At 38.4% G+C, this 26,077-nt stretch overlaps 1 long non-coding RNA gene across 1 annotated transcript in view; it reads right to left on the bottom strand.

The window, feature by feature from the left end:
* LOC109251385 (uncharacterized) overlaps positions 1 to 26,077 on the bottom strand; it is a 254,942-nt gene that overhangs the window by 164,587 nt on the left and 64,278 nt on the right. The gene's annotated exons all lie outside the window — the stretch shown is intronic.

The raw sequence follows: 26,077 nt of genomic DNA, 5'->3' as shown, positions 1-26,077 counted from the left end.
TAATTTTATGCTAACGCCTTCCATTGATTCATTACAACCAAGTGATGTTAGTGAGAACAACTTTTAGCTGAGGAGACATTAATATATATTGCAGGCAAAGGAAAGCCACAAGTTCTTAGACATTCTTCCCACTAAGAGGTGGCACCTACCTCCCCTCCCTTTGATAATGGGTAGGCTAAGGGGCACCTGGGTGGTTCAGTCGGTGAAGCATCTGACTTCAGCTCAGGTCATGATCTCATACATAGTGAGTTGGAGCCCTGCATTGGGTTCTCCACTCTGCTCTTAGCACAGAGCCCACTTCAGATCCTCTGTCACCCTCTTTGCCCCTCCCCCACTAGTATGTGTGTGCGCGCTCTCTCTCTCTCTTCCTCTCTCAGAAATAAACACTTAAAAAACAAAAAGAAGCTAGATGGGTTATTGAATAGATGTTTTTCCAAAGAAGACACACAGATGGCCAACACACACATGAAAGGATGCTCAACATTACTTATCATCAGGGAAATGTGAATCAAAACCAAATGAAATATTACCTCATACCAGTCAGATGGCTAGTATCAAAAAGTTAAAAGGAATAACAAGTGTTTGCAAGGATGTGGAGAAAAGCGCTTTTAGTGGGAATATAAACTGGTGCAGCCACTTTGGAAAACAGTATGGAGGCTCCTTAAAAAATTAAATATTGAGCTATCATATGATCTAGTAATTCCTACTGGGTATTTACCCAAATAAAATGAAAACATTAATTCAAAAAGTTATATGCACCCTCATGTTTATTGCAGCATTATTTACAATAACCAAGACATGGAAACAATCTTAGTGTCCATCGATAGATGAATGGATAAAGATACGGTATAAATACACAATGGAACATTAATCAACCATTTTAAAAATGAGATATTACCATTTGCAACAATATTAATAGACTTAGGGGGTATTATGCTAAGTGAAATAAGTCAGAGAAAGACAAATACCATATAGTTTCACTTATACGTGGAATCTGAAAATAAGAAAATAAAATAAGACAAACGAGAAAATAAAAATAGCTTCATAAATACAGAGAACAAACTGGTGATTGCAAGAGAAAAGGGGAGTGGGAAGATGGGGTAAATTGGTGAAGAGCGTTAACAAGTACAAACTTCCAGTTATAAAATAAATAAGTCAGAGAAATAAAAAGTACAGCATAGGAAATATAGTCAACAATATTGCAATAATTTTCTATGGTTACAGATGATGACTGTACTTAGCATGGTGAGCATTATGTAATGTCTGGAACTGTCAAATCAATATATTGCATGTCTAAAACTCATATAATATTGAATGCCAACTATGTTTCCGTTAAAAAATTAAAAATTTCCCACACTACCTACCTCCCCTTCGTACACCATAGTCAACAGTCAACTCTAGGGTTTGAGTTTGACTGCAGCTAAATAATAATTTCAGTACTCTTTATGGATTAATAAATTCTTTAATCTGACTCGTTCTGAAGAATTCTCTTGTGGAACTTGAGAGCAGACAGTATGATGTACAGAAATAATACCAGACAGTTTAACACCCATTTAACTGCAGTGTGGGAAAACTGGAGTGTAGTTATATTGCTTTAGCTATACTAGCATTGGTCAGCCTATTATGTATTTTTGGTGTGTATCTGAAAGAACGTTTGCTGCCCTAAATCTAATTGCATTTACTTATCAATAAATGCCAATAAATGGGAATTATATTACACTTGACTATTTTCCAAATGAAAGAACAAAATAGAGTATAAAACCTAGCCACCTGTGTAATCCTAGTCACATGCCTGGAATATATATGTGTCACATTATCTGGCTCATGCTACCTGTTTTTCCATCTAAACTTTTTGATTCACGCTACCTCATTCATTTACTTGACATACTGTAGGCCCACTGGAACTCTCTTCTAGGTGATGACACATGGCACAAATGTCTCTTGGTCTTCTTTATCAACACGAATGCCTTTTAATTACATCAGCATTTGCTACTGGAATACACATTTGTTCAGGAAAACATGAGGCATTCTTGAATAATAATTTCCAAATACCTTTAATACAAAGAAAAAGACTTAAAGCTTATTTCCCTTTCTTATGCACACCGGAATAAAAATGATGTGCATGTTTTAGGGATAGATTACTTAACTGTCCATTGGTCTATTTACCTGTAAGAATGTTTTTTAAAGCACACATCTTGGTTTTTTTTTTTTTCGTATTTATTTATTTAAGTCATCTCTATACCCAATGTGGGCCTTGAACTCATGACCCCAAGATCAGGAGTCACACACTCTTCCGACTGAGCCAGCCAGGAGCCCCAGCACATATCTTGTTTTAAATGATACGCAAACTTAAGGCATTAATAAAATTTAAGAGTAATAAAATTCACACACAAAAAGAAAAGAAAATGGGTGTGCACCATGACAATTTTCACACAGAGAATATGGCAGAAGAGACACTGTTTCTAATGTCTGAGGCCAGGAGGTAAGAGACTGGCAGCTTCCACCTCCTTTCTCTTGGAATACTGTCCCTGGAAGAATCTGTTGGTTTGCAAACTTGGGAGCTTCCTAGGTGAAACATGAAACTGTTCCCTGTACAGAGGGTAAAGAGAGACTAAAAGAAGAAGCAGACCACTGCAGGTCAGTAGGTGGCAGTTTTAATAAACAGAGGAACTTACTTACAAGACTTGCCTTGGGCGGCCACAAGATGAGTAGATCTTGGCACCCAGTTGCCAGAATCATAAATGTTTACATAGAGGCCTTAGCTGGGTTTAGTCACATATTCAGTATGATGATCTTTTTTTTTTAATGTTTGTTTATTTCTGAGACAGAGAGAGAAGGAGCATGAGTGGGGGAGGGGCAGAGAGAGAGGGGGACACAGAATCCGAAGCAGGCTCCAGGCTCCGAGCTGTCAGCACAGAGCCCGACGCGGGGCTCAAACTCACGAACCGCGAGATCATGACTTGAGCCGAAGTCGGATGCTCAACCGACTGAGCCACCCAGGCACCCCTTTAGTATGATGATCTGAACAACACCTTACTCTCTCAAGCCTGCATCCTTGAAAATGACTCCCACGGTAAGAATGGTGGGTAGAACCTACATTCCAACAATAGGGGAGGGAGTCAGGAGCCTCTGATTGCCTGGGTCGAGCTTGCTGGTCAACCAGAGGTCGCATCCTGTCGATGACCTCCCCCAACAGTAGCCAGGCCCCATATAAGAGGTCCAGCTCCCCTGAGACCAACATACAGTGATGAAACTCAAGATAACCACATGGATAGTTAAGACCACATGGAGATAAGACACACACACACACACACACACACACGTGCACGCATGCGCACACCCAATCAACCTGCAACTATTCCAGCCAGCTCAGCCCAAGCACCAAGTATAGGAATAACAAGCCCTAAATGACTCCAGCCTGAGCCACCATCTGACTGTAACCATATGAGGAATCCCAAGCAAAGATCAAAGATCATTCATCTACATCCCTCAACCTCCAGACCATTGATAATTTATTATTACACTGTAGATAACCTGAATAGCACAGTCTTTCATTTATTGATAGAAACAGTTAACTACAAGTCTTCTCCTGTTTTATGTATTGTATAATGATGGACCTAGAATGAGGGTTCCAATTCTACGAGCTTTATTTCAGATTCTCAATCCAGTGGTTTCTGGTTAGAAATTGATTCTCTTACTTTATTTTTTTAAAGTTTATTTACTTATTTTTGAGAGAGAGAGAGAGAGAGAGAGAGAGAAAGCAAGGGGGTGGCAGAGAGAAAGAGAGGGAGATACAGAATCCGAAGCAGGCTCCAGGCTCTGAGCTGTCAGCACAGAGCCTGATAATGGGGCTCGAACTCACAAACCATGAGATCATGACCTGAGTCAAAGTCAGATGCTTAACCGACTGAGCCACCCAGAGTGTCCCATCTTCCTTTCTTTTAAAATAATAATCACAGGAGCACCTGGGTGGCTCAGTCAGTTAAGTATCCCACTCTTGGTTTTGGCTCATTTCATGAATTCACGGTTCGTGAGTTCAGGCCCCACATCAGGCTCCGTGCTGACAGCATGGAGCCTGCCTGGGATTCTCTCTCTCCCTCTCTCTATGCCCCTCCTCTGCTCTCTCCGTCTCTCAAAATAAACATACAGGCACTTGCACCCTAATGTTTATAGCAGCACTTTCAACAATAGCCAAATGATGAAAAGAGCCTAAATGTCCATCAACTGATGAATGGATAAAGAAATTGTGGCTTATATACACAATGGAATACTACTTGGCAATGAGAAAGAATGAAGTAATAGCCTTTTGTAGCAACGTGGATGGAACTGGAGAGTGTTATGCTAACTGAAATAAGTCATATAGAGAAAGACAGATACCCTATGTTTTCACTCTTATGTGGATCCTGAGAAACTTAACAGAAGACCACAGGGGAGGGGAAGGGGAAAAAAAGTTAGAGAGGGAAAGAGCCAAACCATAAGAGACTCTTAAAAACTGAGAATAAACTGAGGATTGATGGGGGGTGGAAGGGAGGAGAAAGTGGATGATGGGCACTGAGGAGGGCACCTGTTGGGATGCGCACTGGGTGTTGAATGGAAACCAATTTGACAATAAATTCCATATAAAAAATAATAAAATAAAAATAAAAAATAAAAAATAAAATAATAATTCCAATGTTCAATTTTTTTTATTATCCCCCAATTTATTTCAGGCAGAAGTAGCTAAATCTTCCTAGAACACTTATATCTACCTACTAGTCCTTAAAGTATTGGTAAAATATGCTTTAGTATTATTAATGGGCAATGAATCACATCAAGTACTTTCTAATTTATGGGATTTTGTGTCTGTACTTTCATATGCAAAATTCTAGAGGTCGAAAATTAATATTGTCTAAAAGGCTCAGCTGACAGTATATTGGGATGAGGCCTGGATATCAATGAAATGCTGATCCTTATTTTTAAAAAAAAATGAAGTTTTCCAGCTCAGTTCAGCCATGACTCATTGACGAAGACACATTTTTGATAGCTTTAATTAACTTGTTCACAACTGAAGTATGGAAGGACAATAGCTTCTACAATCTTTTCTTACTTTCTGAGTGGAGTTTTCAAATGAGTTGTCCATTTTTTTCATTCATTACATAAGTTAGGAAACTTAATCTTTTCTCAAACAGTAGCTCAATGATTGGTTGATTCGTTGATTCATTCATTCATTCATTCATTCATTCAATAAATTGGGTACTACCCTGTTTGTCAGGCACTGTGTTAGGTCCTGGCAATACCAAGGTAAACCAGACAGACTTGGTCACTACCATGGAGTTCATATTCTAGCAAAAAAGCAGGCATTCAACCAATGGCAAGTGTGTTAAGAGCTAAAAGGAGAAAATATCAGGAACTATGCAAGCATGTAGAAAAGGAATTTAACACAGTATAGAAAGTCTGAGAAGGCTGCCCATACATCATACAACTTGATCCCAGTAAACAGCACCATACGCTCCAGGCTTTGTACAATTTAAGGTATAAAGTAATGGAGTGGCAAAGGATACCTAAATAACCATCTTTTTACTGATAGACCCTTAATTAGAGGACAGAACTTAGCATGAAAGCCAAAGCAACCTGAATTAAACACATTTATGCACTCACCCAGAGCAGGTGGTGTTAGATCAGGTTAAGCAAGAAAGGCAGAGCTGGGCTAGGCATGCCCACCTATTATGTCCAATTTTATCATCAAAGCAAAGCAAAGCAAATCACTCATGGACAACAACAACAACAACAACAAAGCAGAGAAGGATCAGAAGTGTTGCATCAATAGAATTTCTTCCACTTGGAAGAAACCATAATGAATGGGTAAGACACAGGAGCTTATTTACCCAAGAAAAAGCCATTACTTCTCTAACTAGTTTCTTCTTGTCCTGCTGTTCTCTTTAACAACAAAAGAAAAATCGTTCTGAAAGGCATCTCCACCTTCCTGATGGTTTCTATTAACAGCAAAAACCCATTGCACAAACAGTTCAAGATTTAATAAATGCCTTTGATGTATAAAATGATCCTTTTGCTGATTCATCAATAAGAGTAAAAATGCAGTCTGACCAGATTGGACACTTAAAATGCTTTCTATTATTACCGTATGTTTTCCCAAGTGCAAAGCTGAATGTTTAAGCAATTCCACTTAAAATACAGTAGATCAGTGTGATAAATGCCAATTGAAAAGCTTCCAGCAAATGTTTCATGCTAAATTTTCTCTGTTCTACCTTCTGAGGAAGAATATTTTCTTTTCAAAAAACTCAAGAAAAAAAAAAGGACTAATAAAAATTAAGTATAAATACTTCCAGATAGCTCACATTTTCAATCCCTGCTCTTATACCAAACTCAGTATTTCTTTGTCCATCCTTCAGATTCGTAAATTTTTAGTTCCCAAAATATTTCAGAAACCAGACTGAACACCGGTACTTTGCAAAGTGGAGAAGCAAAATCATGCATGTGAAAGCATAAGTAGATGTAAAAAGATTCATTATGGGTTGCCATCTTGTGAAAGTGATAGGATCCCCTTAATAAATGGATGAGCAGATTCATATTTCAAAGAAAATCATGACATGGAAAATGGGGATGCTTTTAATACTGTTCATTTCCAGAAGCTTCCTGGCTGCTTGCAATAATTATTTAAAACACAAAAACAAAACTAGCTAATGGTGGTAGGCTAAGTGCAGAGAGGGCCCCAAATCTCATTATGCTCCAAGTAATACTGCCTCTTCCCAGACTCCACCCACCAGTGGACAGGACTGAGTGGAGAGGAGGAGGCTGAGCTTGCGTTCTTGGCAAGGCTTCTACCCTACCCTGGACACCATCACCCCAACACTCACAGCCTCACCACCCCTACCTGTCTCGGAGACCATCAGCACTCGTTCCGTATGCCTCCAAATCAGGAAGGCCCAAATCCCAGCCTATCCCTCAACCCCATATGGCTCTGCACAGTTCTTAGTTTGACCTATCTACCCTCCCCTGGCCCCAGATCTTACCAGTGCTCTCTCTGGAGCTCATGATGTAACATCAGTAAAACCTTTGTTCTCCAAATGCTTGCCACTGGGTGATATAGCACAGCAATTATGTACACCGAGATTCTGAGGTGACCCACCTGAGCTCAAGTCCCAACTCTGCCAGTTGCTACTACCAATCATGCGCAATATACTCAACCTGTATGTGCTCCAATTTCCCCATCTATAAAATAGGGCTAAAAATAGTATCTTCCCCCAGAGAGCTTGTTTTGAGAATTAAATAATTAGTACATAAAAATCATAGAAGAGTTCCTGGTACGTAGCAAGCACCTTATAGGTTTTTTTTTTTTCCTTTCACCTTCATTCTCCCAATGAGCCCTGGCTCTCCCCCTGAGACTGCTTTCCCTAAAGCTCTAGTAGGTGGTATCTGTGTTTCTCCCCCTCATATCCCTCATACTAATGTGACTGAGAGTTGAATAGAAGTCTTTCTTGCTCATTTCCCCTTTCAGACCATTATCCTCCCCTCCTCCCAATGACCCTCTCCAACTCTGAAGTTCATACATCAAACCACACTACCCAATCATCACTCCTTGTAGCAGCATTAATAGAGTAGCAGATCACCTCTCTCATTCCTTGAGAATTTCAACTCCCACATCCTTGCTGTTCTAGCTCTAATGTTGTTATGCTTTCTGGTGACTGTAGTGTCTATGGGGATGATCCTTTCAACTCTCTGGTTTTTTATTTTCCTCACCACTTAACTTCCAGTGATTTTCTCCTTAACTGTAACTCAACACCTCGCTCCCCTGGTTATACCCTATGTAGACCTTGCCATTGCCAATAAACCCATCCCCTTCCACAGTCTCGTTCTCTGACCATTGTCTCCTATCTTTCAGCTCAATCTCTTTGCTTCTCCTAACTCCAGCAATTACTTGTCTTCAAAGTTCTCTTGATGTATTGATTCTACCCCTCATGTCCAGATTTCCCTGCATATTATTAAAATTCCAGGGCATGGTCTGTTATTACAGTCCCTTCCTTCCATACACCCTCAACTCCCTTGTGCTATTACCCTTCATTATACTCGCCTGGCAAAACCCAACCCTGGTTAAATCCAACTCTTGACAGCTCTGTGCTGTCTTCCACAGAGCCTAATAGGGCTGGAGAAGATTTCAAAATCAAACCTGCTAATCTCACTTTATAATCACTAACCTAACAAAGTTCATCTGGACCCAATAAGCATACTCTTTTTCTCTGCTCCTTTAACTCTCCTACTTTATTCAACAGCTGTTGAATACATCTTCTCTCTCCTCAAACTTCTAATATATCCTCCATAGTCCTTATTTTCAGTTGGGACTTATCCCTCCTATTTTGGGAGAAAATAGAAGAGGTCAGAAGATAACATTTCCACCAGACGTTTTCCATTTTCCCTTCAGATTCACCCTCCACTCTTTTCCAGCCAACTCTGTGCCTGAGAGGTTGACTTCTATGGATTTCATCAGCTTTGTTATCCTCTGGATACCAGTTGGCTCAGCCAACGAGAGGACCAGAGAATTGAAGGCAAGAGGAGAGTGAAATCCAGAGCTTTATTCCCTTGGCTCTCTCCCTTCTGGTCTGTGGTTTTAGAGTTACTGCATTTCTTTTATTAGTCTCCAACTCTGTCATGCGGCCCTGTCCTCTAGTTATAGTCACAGCTGGAGATCCACTGGATTCTAATGACAGCCCTTCCACTTGACTCTTCAGACCCAGGGTTGTAATAGCTATTGCTAACATGAGGTGCTTCACCGACTCTTATTAGTTGCCCTAAACTTGCCCATTTCTTTGTAAGTAATCATGCTATCAGTTTCCTGTCAGGGTCCTTCTAACTTATTCCCACCTACCTCCATTTGTGCCTTACTCTCTTGCAGCCCTCCTGTTACAAGGATGAAGAGTCTGGCTCTTTTCTAAGGCAAACCCCTGCACTTGTCCCCAAACTCTCTTACCAATTAGCCCTCTAGCAATTAATCATTTTTGCTCCTACTTCATCCTTTTTTCTCTCTCTACTGGATTATACCAATCGGAATGCAAACATGCTGGAAGAGTCCACTTAAAAATCCTCCCACTACCTCATATCTTCCTCTAGCAGCTGCCCCATTTCTGTGTTCCACTTTATTTTTTTTTAATGTTTATTTGTTTTTGAGATACAGACAGAGCATGAGCGGGGAGGGGCAGAGAGAGGGGGAGACACATAATCTGAAGCAGGCTCCAGGCTCTGAGCCATCAGCACAGAGCCCGACGCAGGGCTCAAACCCACGAGCTGTGAGATCATGACCTGAGCCGAAGTCGGACGCTCAACCGACTGAGCCACCCAGGCGCCCCTCTGTGTTCCACTTTAAAGCAAAACCCTCCAAAGTGTGGTCTATCCTATCTTCCATGCCTCCCTAACATTCTGTGCATATCTCACACCAAACAAGCATCCTTCTCTAACACTTAACAAAAACAGCCATCATCCAGTTATCCGTGACCTCCTCATTGATGAGTCCAATGGCCACCAATCAGTCATCACCTTCAAGGACCCACTGGCAGCATTTGATACATGTGATCACTCCCTCCTTCTTGAACCGCTTTCTTTCCTTGGCTCCGGGACAAAACTTTCTCTTGGTTATTTGCTGTCTCACTGCCCACTCCTTTCCAGTAGACTTTGCTGGCTTCCCCCCATCTAATGGTGGAATGCCCTAAGACTCATTTCACAGGCCTCTGCACTTGTTGGTTTAAATTACTTCATCCCACTTCATATCTTTAAATTCCACTTTGTCTCTACCCAGACCTCTCCTGCAAGCTATAGGGTGGTTTATATACCCATATAGTCAACAAACTTTGAGGTATACTAGGCTTCTCAAATTTTGTATCATGTCCAAAATCAAACCAGTGAACTCCCCCACCCATCTCTCAACCTATTCCTCCTAAACGTCTCCATCTCAGAAAGTGTCAACTCCATCTTTTCAGCCATCTTTGACTCCTCTCTTTTTTCACATCCTATGCCTTATCCATCAGCAAATCCTGTTGGCTGCATCTTCAGAATATAATCAAAATCTCACCTTTCCTCAGTATCTCTACATCACTCCTCTCATCTAAGCCAACATGTCTCCTGACTTACTGTTTTACAGCCACCTAAGTTGTCCCCCTGCTCAGCTGAGACTTCCTCTGGCATCCAATATACTAGAGGAATTTCCCTACTCCCTCTACTCCCGCTATGGTTTCTCACATGGCACTTCTCACCATCTGACATAATCTATGTTCATATAGTTATTATGTATCACCCCTTAAATTCTATGACGTAAGGATCTCTGTTTTCATTTAGTGTTATATTCCCAGTGCCTTCCAGGATGTGTAACACACAGTAGTCACTCAGCACATATTTTTCAAATGAATCATTGAATAAGTATTGGAATAAGCCACAATGATACCATGATCTAAATTCTTATCACTAGAAGAATGGGAGACCCAGGAAGACCTGTATGACTAGGAAATCATAGCATGTACAGCCATTGTTAAATACTCATGTACTTCCTGGTCAGCCTTAAACCTGACATTGTAAAATGTCAACCAGTGGACAGCTTTATCTTGTTCGTTCCTAAATTAATATGTAATACATTACTCCGTACCAAGTTTGGAAAACCAGTTCTTCAAGTGTACAATGTTCCCTTAGGAAAGAAAAAAGACAATCTGTTCCAGCTGGGGTGAATAGTGAGGGAGAAAACTAAGGCAGAAGGTGCAGGCTGTGATAGACTACGTGGGAAACAGGGCCATGTTGGAAGCAATGGAAGTAGGGAAACTGACTGTGAAACGATATTCATCAAACATTTATTAGATGCTTACTCCATACAAGATACTGTGCTGGGTGCCAAGACTGAGGCACATTTAAACACGAGTAAGGCAAGTTCCTGTCTCCAGGTGTTCATAATCAAATATAGCAAATAAAACATATGCTTAAATAACTCTAATATAGGTACAGCATGAGGTGTCAGAAAGGAAGAGAAGGTGAGAAGAAAAAGGCTACTGGGTGGTATAATGACTGCTAATGGAAATGAAGCAGCAGGTGGAATCAAATAGGGTTCTAAAACTTTAAGCCTAAAGTTTCCGAAGGATTCTAAGTACACGAACAGAAATGAGGAGAATCGGTTTGGCAAAGTCTTAGGATCAGTTTGAAATGACAGTGGACCATTGGGAGAGCCATGACCCAGGGGCTCCCAAACCTCGCTGTTCTTGGGACGGAACTGCCTGAGCAATTTCTTTTTTTTTTTTTTTAAATATATGAAATTTATTGTCAAATTGGTTTCCATACAACACCCAGTGCTGAGCAATTTCTAAAAACTACTAACTCCTAAGTCCCAGCCCACAGCTACTCTGTCAGAATCTCTAGTGGTGCCTATTGATATATATGTATTTTGTATATATGCATGTGGGTGTTTGTGTGATACATGTGTGAGTGTGTGTGTGTATTTTTAGGTAAATAATTTAATGATGAAAGAACACTAGAATGTCTTTAAACACAATGTCTCAAGTTACTATATTTTGTCTGGAGTACAGATCTGAAATGGTACAAACTGCACCCAACTACTGAACCATGAATTAAGCAAATAGAATGAAAAAAATTTCCTTGATCTTAGGTAATTTCTGAGGCAGTCAATCCATGGACCATCATTTGGAATCATTGCTACTGACAGCTGAAAATATAGGACTAAAAAGAAGATGAGGAGTCATGGTTGGAGAAGTTCTAATTCTTTAAACCAATGACCTCATTCATATACTGAGGACTGGCACCTCTAAGAATGGAGGAAATCTGGATGATTTACAGCTCTCTAAGGGTAGAATTAGATGGGCATCAAGGGACAAAAGGAAGGCACAAAAGAGGCACTCTGAGAACAGACTGAAAATAGTTCTTACGTGAAAAAAAAATGAACTGCAGCAACTCAACAAGCAAGTACTTCTTATGCATAATAAAATATGGAGTCACTTCTCAGGTATATCCATGCCCCACATGCATATTTTCCCTTTTTTTGTATTTTGAAGCTTAGTGATGTAGAAGAGCAGAGTAATGATTCATTTCCTTCTCCAAATATTTTTGAAAAAGAGAATTGCTGTCTTAAAATAATGAATACTGAACTGAATGTTGCAGAACAGATGCAGTACCCAAAAAGACAGGTCTTGCTAATTAACTCAGTACTCATTAAAGATGAACAGCTCATGAAGCTAAAACATAATTGTGCACTGGTTTAAAATGTATAATTAATATGAAAGAGAATGTATTATTAAAATAAAATAATTTGTTAATGCAATAGTCTGTGGCCTACTTGGAAAAGCACGGTCTTAACTTTACCGATGACCGTTATGTTTTATTCAGGTGCGTAACCAACACGTATGTGGCACATGTTATATGCCAGGCACCCTTCTAAACACATTACAAATCTTAATTCATCTAACAACCTTATCAAACATTGCAGTACGTACTGTCTACTTCAGCTAGGAAACAGAGGCCTAGTGAGGCTGTGCAGCTTGCCGAGGGACTACGACTAGAAAAGATTCAAACCCAAGCCATCTATCCCCAGAGTCTGTGTGAAGGCAAAGTAGTTGCCATAACACTGGGAATATTTTTACTAACTTTAACTAAATTTAATTTTGATCTGAAAACAGATAACAGAAGTTAGTTTGTGGTACTTCACCAGTATGTCTAATGAACATATTAAAAGCAACATATACGGAAGATGAGATGACTGAAGCAACCAGAGTTACCCAAATGTCTGATGCCCGAGTGCCTCCTATCTTAAGATGGATTCCCCCAGAAGTGGACGCTGAAATGAGGCTGTGAGAGCCAGCAGTTTGGGAGTGACCCCAGGAGGCACTAGAAAGGATACCTGTACACGAGACAGCAAAGGGAGAGAAGCGAATATAGTACATTTTTGAATACATGACTCCTGTGGGACAGTGTGGCTGAGCCTCACTAGGGAAATCTGGGTAGCCATGTGCAGCATGCTACCAGGGCACGAGAGAGCTGGGGTTTTTACCTACCAACTCCTGTCACTGGTGGAGAGCTATTTCTGGGGACTTCTGGGGACTGTTAATACCTCTGGCAGCCAGAGAGAGCCCTCAGGCAAAGAGCGGCAGGTGCTTACAGTTGGAAACCCTGGGGTCAGTGGTCACACCCATGCGGAGAGGATGTGGGCAGAGCATCGGCAGTCTCCTTACGCATCTTGATGTATCTGGCTCTCACTTAAGAGAAGAAATGTTTTCCCATGAAGATAGCTTTAATTATATAAAACTGTCATTCTATAAAGTTAATACTATTTTCCCATTTGTTTAAATCACACCTCAGATTCAAAGCTCTTTCGACAATATATTGCACAGTCAAATACAAAGTATCCCAGACATTATATTACATTAGTAAAGTTTTACCAGGATTATAGTAAAGATAGCAGTAAAGTGAACTTCCATGAAATAATTCAGTGCATGAACAGCTTTACATGGAGGAAAAAACAGGAGTAACATTCTAAAACCAGCTCTACTGAGCTATGTGATCTAGAATGAGTAACTTAACCTCTCTCCACCTGTTTCATTATGAGGAAAATAGAAATGGTGATATTTGCCTTGTGGATTGGCAAGAGATGCATATTCTTTGCCTTCGGAGTATTTCTTTCTTTGAAAAATTAGCTCTCCTTCATTCCGTGTGTCCCTGGGGGAGCTATCCTCCACAATGTCCGGTCACCCCCCAACAGGGGTGAACAGGTGACCCACGTAGGGCTAATGAGAGTTTTTTCCTGAGGCTAAAATAATGATTCTGGAAGAGGAAACTTCTCATCTACTGCTTTCCTAAAATGACAGGATGAAGTTATGGACAGGACAGCAGCCATCTTAGCAGATACATGGAGACAGCCTACCTACAAAGAAACCAAAGTGACACAGGCAATGCTTCAAGGGAGAGAACCGGAGTCCTGGCACCATTGTCTGAGCTCCTGAATCTTTGTGGCTAAAGTGCCCTTTATCTTGGAAAAGTCCCATTAAATTCCCTTTTACTTAAGCTGGTTTGAGTTCAGTCTCATACTAACAAAGTCCACTCCGGGCATATTAAAATCTTGCAGCACAGTGTTTAATACATAATAGATGCTTGACAAGTACCAGTTCATCCCTAACACCAGAACTTCTACTATGGTTTCCCAATTCTTGCCTCTAACTTGAAACCTTAATCCTAATATTATCCTTTTGATAGTAATTTCTCACTTACCTTGAAATCACATGAATCCCCAATGATATCCTCTAAAGAAGGGTGTATATCCCCCGACTAGGTGGATTAAATTATGTTTAATGTTGCTATGTTAGTTAAGTTCCTTAATGTCATATGTTCCTTATTACAGTTAAAGACTTAAATTCTGAAGAAGTAATGCCTCTATTTTTAACCACAATTTGGTAGTAATTAATTTAAAATAAAAGTGTACATGTATGTGGTGGGGTGGGAGAAGGAAAAAGAACTAAATCCTCATCTTCTGAAATAAGGTTATGGATGTTGTTCCAATGAAGAGAAGAAAATAGAAGCCATAAAAGCAAAGTATTTATTGCTGTTGAGGTAAACAAAACACACACACACACACACACACACACACACACACACATACACAATTTCAAACATCTCAGTTAAAAGAACGTGGTTTCTTCTGGAAAAATGGAAATGGGGTAATGAGCATTAGAAAAACTGTCTTAAACATTATACAACAAACTGATTCTTTAATCTATGTACATTTATAACTGATAAAAATGAAAACTTATCATAAAATATAACAAAATTGAACATCTTACTAGTAGACTCACTTTCAGGCTATTTTAATACTTTGCTATTGCCTTTACTCACACTGCCTAGAAAACACACTTCATTTCTCACGCTCTTTTCCTATTATTTTCACCAGTGAGGTCACCTCAATACACATGTGCATGTGAAGTGCAATGCACTAGGTCCAGAAGTACATGCTATTATGTGCTGTACAGAACTGCACTGAGTTTCCGGTCCTAACCATCCGTTACGCTGAATAAACACCATTATTTATCTGTAGAAGAAGAAAAGAATCACAAAAGATATCAAAAGCCCAAAACCAACAAATGTGCTTAACCGTATCTTCTTTTATGTAGTTTTTCATTTAACATATGTGTTACAACTAAACATTGCCACTTTTATTCTAGATATTTGAATACTGAGTTTGCTAAGTAGTGTTATCATAAAAAAAAAAACAATAATGGTCTGACATACAAATGTCAGAATCACTGAGTAGCTATGTAACATTTGACAAGCCACTTGAATATTCTGGGACTTAATTAGCTGGTATAGAAAAAGGAAGAAATGCATAGGTGGACTAAATAAATTACTAATTTCCCTTCCAGCAAGAACATTGGAAAATTATTTACAAATTAGTTGCTCCATTTCAAAGAAAGAAATTCTTTCTGGTAACAAAAATACAAATTTTAGTGTTCTAACAATGAAACTAATATTTCCCAGATATCGTAACTCCACAAAATAGAAATTGGCTTCCAGAGGAGTTCAAAGCTTCTCATTACCACTCTGCCACAACTTCCCACCCCATCTCCATCGCAAAGGTCAGGATCAAGGTAAGAAATGACATCCCACTGAAGAGGACTACCTGGCATCGCTAACTGGCTGGATTCTGAAGCATCCACTGTTACATTTTCTAAGTGGTTCAAAGGGAGGTATAGGTTGCTACATGAGATCATGATCTCTCCTCTTTTCTTCCTCCTCTTCTTAGCCTTGCACTCACACAGCTGAAGCAGTCAGCAAACTTGGGCTCCCTTGGAGTTGGCCACACCAGGGTCTGGTACTGAGAATCTAGGAAACTCAGCAGCACAAGGCACTAGAAGTAGATGTGGTCTCTCTTGCCAACTGCCTCTCTTATTCCATTTCCTCTACTATTGGCTGTTATGGCTTTTTGTCCTAAAGGAGCAGTAAATACTGGTGTTAAGAGAAAATGCAATACTGGGACCTCAGGAGACAAAGCTAGTAAAGGGCAGATCCTGGATCCAAACTCACGATTCTTTACTCAAGAGTCCTATTCCTCCCATTATACCCCAAGTATAATAAAAGTAATACAGAGAAAATAGACACAATCTTCTGTTCCTCTCACAATTAAATGAAGTTAGTGAAGTCCCATGGATCATCCTACTCTGTATATCTAACACAGTACTCCTAAGGAATTTAATAATAAATGCAGTGTCTCAGTTGGAAGCAGCAGCAATAATCTTTCAATAATTCATTGAGGAAAAAGTAGGTGGGAAGGAAATAAATTTGGTTTTAACACATTTAATAATGACTTAAAATGGAAAAATTATGAAGGAAGCATGAAAAATAGATGTGCTGTTGTTCAAATGACTAATATTTTTGAGGGTGAAAAATCTTTATATAAGAAAAAGATTTGTGTTTGTTTTGGGATGGGATTTTTATTTTTGCCAAGTAACTTCTAAATGGCACATAGAAATAAAATATGATAAAGACATTTACATACACACCATGTAATATTTTATACAGCACCAGTGAGTCCTACCGAAATAGGTGTTGATATGAATAATTCAGAAGGAAATTACATATTACTTCAATAATAACATTCATCTACAATTACTTTCAACCCTATTCAGGTGCTAAAGCTCTTCAAAATGAACCCAGAATGACGGTATGGCAGCAGTAGCATGACCAGTAATATGGGGATCAAAGAGTAAATAAAGAATCTGTGTTTTGTTCTAAGAAACACAAAATTATTTCAAGGCCGCTCACAGCTTTGTTAAAATTACTCAAGCCTGCCTCAGCTACATTCAAGTTAACTATCACTTCAATGGATGGTGATCACTGTGACTATAACCCAATCCACCTACTAAATGGTAGACATTGAGTATGCAGTCATAGACAAATCTGCCTGTCAAGGCAAAAACAAAGCTGTGGAAATTCACAGAATTTAGCTGCCATTAGCATCATTCACACTGCGTGAGGAAGATTGGGCAATGACTAACTGATATGTTGTATCACTGCTCAAATTTTATCCCATCAGACTCAGGATATATAGCAACCAAGACCAGAATTTTAATCTCTCTTCAAAAATAAAATAAAAAAAATAGGCCTACAGCTAATTTAATACATGCTAAATAATAAGCAACAAACAATCCATTCTAATAACAATAAAGTAGGAAGAGCTGAGAATGACTACTGCAGATTCACTCAAATTTCTCCCAAGCCATAGCACCGGTTAGCACATTTTTTAAAGTCGTGCCCTAAAATAGTATTGTGGTGGTACGGTATCCCTTGATCTGACACCTATAGTTGCATGGCATAATGAGTTGAGTCAAGGAGAGTCAAATCCAAGGCCAAGAAATTGATCAGAATTTCTTCTTCAATACCTGTCCCAGGTGGGTCTTCAATTGGCAATGCACTCTGAATTGAATGTCTGACTTCATACAGCATTAATTCCATGATTAGTTTCTTTCTGACAGCATATTTATTAACTCATTGCCACTCCTACCTAATTTTCTCTTAATTTATAAGTTAAAAGACATAATAGAATGATTTCCTATATCTTGAAGTTACTCTACCCTTAGATTGCCAAGATCTCACCATACTATTGGTGCAAATGTGGTCACAGTAATAATAATGAAATTAATTTCATCAGGACTTTCTCCCACCCACATGATACAATATTGCACACTCCCACAGAACTCCCTTTAAGAGTGTTATGTGGTTTCCAAGAGGTATCTCACAAAGGCTTACCACCAATCTTAACGTCCTTCTCTAGATGCCTTTATTAATGGAAACTGTCCATAAGGCTAACTAACTAGCAAAGTGATACTTTACTATTTTTATCCATATGTGGGGGGTTATTCTCTTAACACCCCAGTTCTGAAAAGCTGAATAGCCTTGAACCAACTGTCAGGGAATGGGGTCACCCGTTAGGCTGAGGCTGTTAATTCCAATTACTAAGGTGAAGTTGGGGTGTCTCTACATAATGGAGCAAAGAGGAATTTGTTTGGAACCCAGGTGATTCCCTAAGGAGCCTTTTAGTATTCTCTTGACCAATGCTACTTCTCAATAGAAAACTTCAGCAATCAAATAAAAATAGAACTACCAAGGGCTCAAATTCTTCAGGAATAAAAGTTTGATAACCCCTTAGGAAAGAACAGAGGCTAGCCAAGGCACTGGAAGAGGATTAGGAGAACAAGAAGTAGGTTATAGAAGATGAAAATTATCAAATTAGACCTCATGACCAGATTCAAGAGATTTGGCAGCTGTGTTTATGCTCTTTCCCTGCTACGTTATATAAAGTATTTGTAATGGCTAGTATTTTAGATTTTAGGTGGAAGCGAATTGACATTATCTTGTGATAAAATGTATCTGATGGCATTTTGTGTGCCCCCCATGTAGGAAATACATTTTTTTTTTTTTTACTCAAAGAATAGTGGTAGATGCTTAGGGGCAAAAGCTAGATACTTTCTCTAATCTTTACTCTTCTCCACCCTATTCTGTACTTCAGGAGACACAATTGTTACTACGGCATTAATGGGATCCCTTGCCCTCTGGCTTCCCATTAAGTTTGACCAATAGGAGACACTGGCAGAAAATCAGAAGGGAAGAAGAGTGAAGTCAAGTGTTTATTCTTCCAGCACCTATCCTGCTGTGTTGCTGCAACTTAGTTGCACTTATCAAAAGCCACAGCCCCTGTAAGTAACCCTTTCCTACATTATAGCTCTCACTCCAAGTTCTAGTAATTCCTTCATTCTTTACTCCTTCAAGTACATGACTCTCAACATCTTAACTATTGTTAGTCCTAGGATGCTGCACCATCTTTCATTGTTTTTTACCTTGTCCACATCTTTATAAATACTTCCTTTATGTGCTCTACGCATATGGAGAATGTAGTTTTTTCTTGTCAGGACTGAAACTGGCATACAACACAATAACAAAAAAGAGCAAAATACTTGAACAAGCCTGTACAGCATATTCTCCATATCTGTGTCATTAAAAAAAGTCTTAATAAATTTCAAAGAATTGAAATTTCAAAAGATTGAAATCCTAGTATAGTGTTCTCTCACCAAAATAGACTTAACTTGATGGCCTATATTGGAAAGAAATCTAGGAAAAATGAAAATGTTTGGAAATTAAACAAAATACTTCTAGATAAGTATCCAGAAGATAATCCATGAGAGAAAAAATGTAAGATAGCTTAAAAATAAAACAATGAATGAAAACAAAAACACAATATACCAAATTTTATGGAATGTAGCTAATGTAGTGTTTTGAGGGAAATTTATATCTTAAAGTGCTTATCAAAGAAAAAGATCAATTTAATAACTCAATAGTCCATCTTATTAACTAGAAACAGAAGAGCAACCCAAACTAATACAAGTAAATAAAGGATACAGTAATGATTATAGTGGAAATCAATGAGATAGAAAATGAAATAATAGAGGACATCAATGAAACCAAAAGTTTGTTCTTTGCAAAGCCTGACAAACCCTTCTCAAACTAACAGAAAATGAGAGGAAATACAGCCTATCAAAATTAGGAATGATTTCCTATCCTATAGAAATTAAGAGGATTATAAGGGAATGTTGTGAACAATGTTATGCCAACAAATTAGACAACTTTGATGAAATGGACATATTCCTAAAAGCCACAAATAACTAAAATTGATTCGAGAAGAATCAGATTATCTTAATTGGCTTATAAGTAAAGAAACAGAATTGGTAATTTCAAATATTACCATAAAGAAAAGCTCAGGGCCAGAAGGTTTCACCGATGAATTCTATCAAGTATCAAGAAATAATACCAACATTTTATAACCTTTTTCTGAAAATAGAGGAGGAGGAAACACTTCTCAGGTCATTCTATGAGGCCAGCGTCAGAAAAGATACCATTAAGAGAATAAACCACAAATCAATATTTCTCATGAACATAAATACAAATACCATCATAAATTCAAAAATTCAGCAACATATAAAAATGATTATAGACCACAGCCAAGCAAGATTTATCCCAGGAATGCAAGGTTAACATCTAAAATTCTGTTAACATAATATGCCATATTAATATAGTAAAAGACAAAAACCACATGATTATCTTATGATAAAAGTCAGTGCCCATTCCTGATTTTTTTTTTAATTTCAACACTGAGACCAGGAGAGCACTTCTGCAACTTCATAAAGGGCATCTAAGAAAAGCCTACAAATAACATATTTAATGGGGAAAGGCTGAATGGTTTCCCTCTAAGATTGGGAATAAGGCAGGGAGATTTTTAGGCCAAGATAGATAAACTGAACTTCACTTAAAAACAATTTTTTTTTGCCTTAAAGGATATCAACTAGAAAATGAACTCAAGAGAATAAGAGAAAATCTTTACAAATCATATATCTGAAAAAGGATGTATACCCAAAATATGTAAAAACAAAACAAAACAAAACAAAACAAACAACCTTATAACTCAAGAATTGTGAAACAACCCAATTTTTAAACGGGCAGAAGACCTGAATAGCTATTTCACCAAAAATGACATATGTATGTAAATGAGCAATGCATTAGTGATTAATGCAAATTAGTCACTACAGAAATGCAAATCAAAATCACTAGTGATACCACAACACACGTACTAGGCTGGCTATAATCAAAAAGGAAGATAATCTAAAATACTGGTAAGAATGCGGCACCTAGGTGGCTCAGTCCGTTAAGCATCCGGCTTCAGCTCAGGTCATGATCTCAAGGTTCGTGGGTTCGAGCCCCGTGTCAAGCTCGCTCAGAGCCTGGTGTCCATTTCAGATTCTGTGTCTCCCTCTCTCTCTACCCCTTCCCCTCTCTCTCTCTCTCTCTCTCTCTCAAAAATAAACATTTAAATAAATAAATAAATAAATAAATAAATAAATAAATAAAATATTGGCAAGAATGTGGAGAAACTGAAACCCTCATTCATTGTTGTGGAAAGGTAAAATGATGCAGCCTCTGTGGCACACATTTTGGCAGTTTCTTATGAAGTTAAACATTTTTTTAATTACTTGTTTATTTTTAATTGTTTTAACATTTTTACTTATTTTTGAGAGACAGAGTGTGAATGGGGGAGGGGCAGAGAGAGAGGGAGACACAGAACCTGAAGCAGGCTCCAGGCTCTGAGGTGTCAGCACAGAGCCTGGCAAGGGGCTCAAACCCATGAACCGTGATATCATGACGTGAGCCGAAGTCGGACTCTTAACCGACTGAGCCACCCAGGTGCCCCAAACATAAATTTATCCTATAATCCAGCAATCCCACTTCTAGAAACCCACCCAAGTTAAGTGAAAAGCATAGCCATATGATTTGTGGTTTTTTAAGTTTGTTTGTTTATTTATTTATTTATTTATTTATTTATTTATTTATTTTTGAGAGAGAGAGAGAGAGAGAGAGAGAAAACAAGTTGGGGAGGGTCAGGAAGAGAGGGAGACAGAGGATCAGAAGCATGCTACGTGCTGACAGTAGAGAGCCCAATGTGAGGCTGGAACTCACAAACCATGAGATCATGACCTGAGCTGAAGTTGGACTCTTAGCCGACTGTGCCACATGGGTGCCCCCAAGGTCACATGATTTGTAAATGAACATTGATAACAGGATTAAAACTGGAAACCACCCAAATGTCCATTAACGAATGTACAGATAAATATATGAATATATGTATGAATATATATATTCATACACTGGAATGTTATTCAGCAATAAAAATGTACTGATCCATGATGCCACAATATAGATAAACCTTGAAAACAATATGCTTCAGAGAAGACATACGGTCAACATACATACAAAAAGATGCTCAACATTTCTAACCATCATGGAAATGCAATCAAAATCACAATGAGATATCATTTCACCCCTGTTAGGATGGCTACATTATCAAAAAGACAAGAGGTAACAAGTATTGGTGAGGATGCAGGAAACTGGCAAACCCTGGTACACTGTTGGAGGGAATGCAAATTGGTGAAACCACTATGGAAAACAATATGAAGTTTCTTTCAAAAATTAAAAATGGAACTAGCACATGATCCAATAGTCCTACTTTGGTGTATATATCCAAAGGAAATAAAATCACTATCTCAAAGAGATACCTGTACTCCCGTGTTTATTTCAACATTATTCACAATAGCCAAGATATGGAAAGAACCTAAGTGTCCATCCACAGATAAATGAATAAAGAAAATATACTGAATATAGTTAATAACATATTACATACTTGAAATTTGCCAAGAGAACAGATCTCAAGTGTTCTCACTACACACACACACACACACACACACACACACAGTAGCTATGTGAAGTGATGGATGTGTTAATTAGTTTAATTGTAGCCATCATTTCACAATGTATACATATATCAAAACATCACGTTGTACACCTTAAATATATATAATTTCTATTTGTCAATCTCAATAAAGCTAAAAAAAAAGGAAAAAATAAAAACAAAATTTAATAAAATAAAATAGAGAAAAAAACATGCTAAGTGAAAGAAGCTAGATGCAGAAGACCATATGTTGTACATAATTCCTTTTGTTTTAATCTGACTATAGTTGATGCCCAACGTTACATTAGTTTCAGGTATACAACACAGTGATTCAACATCTCCATCTACAAGTGTAGCCACCATCTGTCACCATACAATGCTACTCCAATACCACTGACCATCTTCCCTATACTGCACCTTTTATTCCTGTGATTTATTCACTCCGTAACTAGAAGCCTATATCTCCCACTCTCCTTAACCCATTTTATCCAACCCCCTCCCCACCCCCACAACCATCAGTTTGTTCTCTGTTTTTATAGGTCTGATTCTGTTTTATGTTTGTTGGTTTATTCGATTTCTTTATTAGAATCACATGTAAGTGAAATCATACGGTATCAGCCATAGCAACATTTCTCTAGATGTCTCCTTAGGCAAGGAAAACAAAAGCAAAAAATTATTGGGACTACATGAAACTAGAGAGCTTTTGCACAGCAAAGGAAACAATTAGGAAAAAAAAAAGTCAACCTACTATATGAGAGAAGATATTTAAAAACGGTATTCTGAATAAGGGGTTAATATCCAAAATATATACAGAACTTATACAACTCAACACCAAAAAATAATAAAAATAAATAGTCCAATTTAAAAAATGGGCAGAGGAACTGATTAGACATTTCTCCAAAGAAGACATAGAGAGAGCCAACACACACATGAAAAGACGCTCAATATCACTAATCATCGGGGAGATACAAATCAAAACCGCAATGAGACATCAGCTCACACCTGTCGCAATGGCGAGTATCAAAAAGACAAGAATCAAGTATTGGCTAGGATGTGGAGAATAAGAAACCCTTGTACACTGTTGACAGAAATGTAAATTGGTACAGCCATTGTGGGAAACAGTATGGAGTTTCCCGGAAAAAATTAATAAACAGAGTTATATGATCCAATAATTCCACTAATTTACACAGACAAAATAAAAACACTAATTTGAAGTTATAGCACCCCTATGTTTATTGTAGCATTACTTACGATAGCGAAGACATGAAAACAACGTGTCTACCAATAGATTAATGAATAAAGAGGATGTGGTGTATACACACACACACACACACACACACACACACAATTTAATGGAATATTATGCATTCATAAAAAAGAATGATATCCTGCCATTTTGCAACAGCATGGATGGATCTAAAGGGTATTGTGCTATGTGAAATAAATTGGACATAAAAAGATATGATTCCATTTTTATGAGATATTCAGAAAAAACAAATTTATAGAGACAGGAAGCAGATTAGTAGTTGCCGAGAGCTGGGAGTAGTCACAGAGATTGAGTGCAAACGAACTTCACAGAATTCTCTGGAATTATGGAAATGTTCCAAATTTGTACACATAATGATGATTGTGTAATTCTATAAATTTACTAAAAAACCACTCAATTGCACACATACGAATGGTGGATTTTATTGTATGTAAATATGCCTTGTGAAAAATAGGGAGAAAATCATGTAGAAGATGTCATTCTCTTTCTTAAAGGTGGACTGTGAAGGATGTGGAATTTGCTCATACCTCAACTACAGAATTAATTTAAATGGTCAGGAGCATATCGTCAATACAATGGAGAAATGATCAGCAGTTGCAGTAAGGCAGCATGCTGATAAAACTTTGTTAATATGCTAATATTGACATGTAAGGTAGGTTGCCTACCTTTACTTATTCTTAGACAAACCAGGTATAAATAACTGTCACCCTATTCTAAACATGTCTATTTTTCTTCTTCTTACCAATAGAACAAGGCAAATTAGAATGCTTTCCTGAAGTTACCCTACTACAAAGGTCACATTAATTGATATCTCTCTAATATATCTTAATACAGTAACTTGCTGAAAATTAGCCAGTTTTCTAACTAATTTCTGGGCTTGCACTCAAGACTAGGATAAATGCATATTTCCCCTCCTTTGAAACCCCAGAGCAATTTCTCACGTATTCCTGCTCCAGAATTAAAAGAACATTTCCTTTTTGTTGTACTCGGATGAGCTCTTTCTTCATGAAATATACTACGGATTACTTTGAAATCCATGGTGAAAGATGCCTTCCTCCTCGTCCCCACATCCTCCTCCTTCCTCTTTCTTACCTCACCCTGTTCTTATGGAATGACAGAAGACCTGCCAGGACTATTCTTTCTCCTTGAAGCCTTCAATCCACTTTTTAAAAACAATCCCCCCCCCCCAAATTTTATTTCCTATTCTAGTTTCCTTTTCAGGATCCATTTATCAAGAGCTTAATAATGACGTATGCCCATTCTGTCCTTTTGCCCCTACGTCACACATATTGTACACTTAGAGTACGTCTGTGAACTCAGCAATGTGCAAGGCTCTGCAGACCGACTCTTAGGAGTCAGAAGGTTCAGCTCCAGCTCTGAATGTCAGCAGGATTGGATTGGGAAAACAAGATGCACATATAACAAACCACAGAGAATCAAGTCACTCAACTGAATCCCAGACAAGAACAAATGGACAAAGTTTGAGTGCAAGGAGTTTATTTGAATAGCAATCCCAGGAAGCACACTATGTGAATCAGGAAGTATGAGTAATGGGAAGGTGCTATCAACTTACCACTGAGGGCAACTGACTTTCCCTCCCCTGCTTGAGAACTCAGGAGACATCGTGAAATAAACAAAAGTTGTCTCAGTACCCATCTATCTTTGGCTGAGGAGAGATTAATTCTCCACCACTTTCAGCCTACCTTATACAGGGGTGAGAGGAAGCCCTCAGACAGAAGATGGCATGAGCCTGCCATAGGATGACATCTGCAAGAACTGGAAACATGAATGCCAGGGAGATGACAGCAAAGCCAACACTACTATAGTCAGCAAAGACTTTGTGAGGGATGGCATTTCAGATTCTTTAAACAATGCACTGTGAACTGGTCGAGAAAAATAGCATGGGTGAGAAGAGAGGAGCGGGAACTGGCAGGAAATGGCATGAGTGAGAAGAGAGGAGAGGGAACTGGGAGAGGGTGACAGCAAGAATCCCAGGAATTTTGCAAGCACTCTGTTATTTAAAGAGGTGGAGGGACATAACTTTCATCTTAGAATCTTTGTATTTGCAAGAATTAATCATCTCATTGCACACAGATCAGATTAAACTCTCAAGAGAAAATGAACAGCTCTTAGTTTCAAAAGAAGGCACCTGGGAGAGGAAAATACTAAATAAATTAATGTGTTAGAAAGTAAACTCTTGAGCTAAGGCTAACACTTAAAATTCTTATTATATAGCACAAGAATGAACAGCATTCGCCCTTAAGTCAAAGGCCTATTAAGTATAGATATTCCTCCACTTACAATGGGATTACATCCCAATAAGCACATCGTAAGTTGAAAATATCATAAATTGAAAATACATGTGATAAACCTAACCTCTTAAACATCATAGCTTAGCCTAACCTACTCAAACATGCTCAGAACGTGTACATTAGCCAATAGTTGGGCAAAGTCATCCAACAGAGAGTCTATTTGATAATAAAGTGTTGAATACCTCATGTAATTGGCTGAATACTGTA

Source organism: Panthera pardus, unplaced genomic scaffold (assembly GCF_024362965.1).
Source record: "Panthera pardus isolate Hobbes unplaced genomic scaffold, ASM2436296v1 HiC_scaffold_16, whole genome shotgun sequence".
NCBI lineage: Eukaryota > Metazoa > Chordata > Mammalia > Carnivora > Felidae > Panthera > Panthera pardus.
Note: the sequence above shows the minus strand (reverse complement) of the source record. Positions and strands in the feature narration are given on the sequence as shown.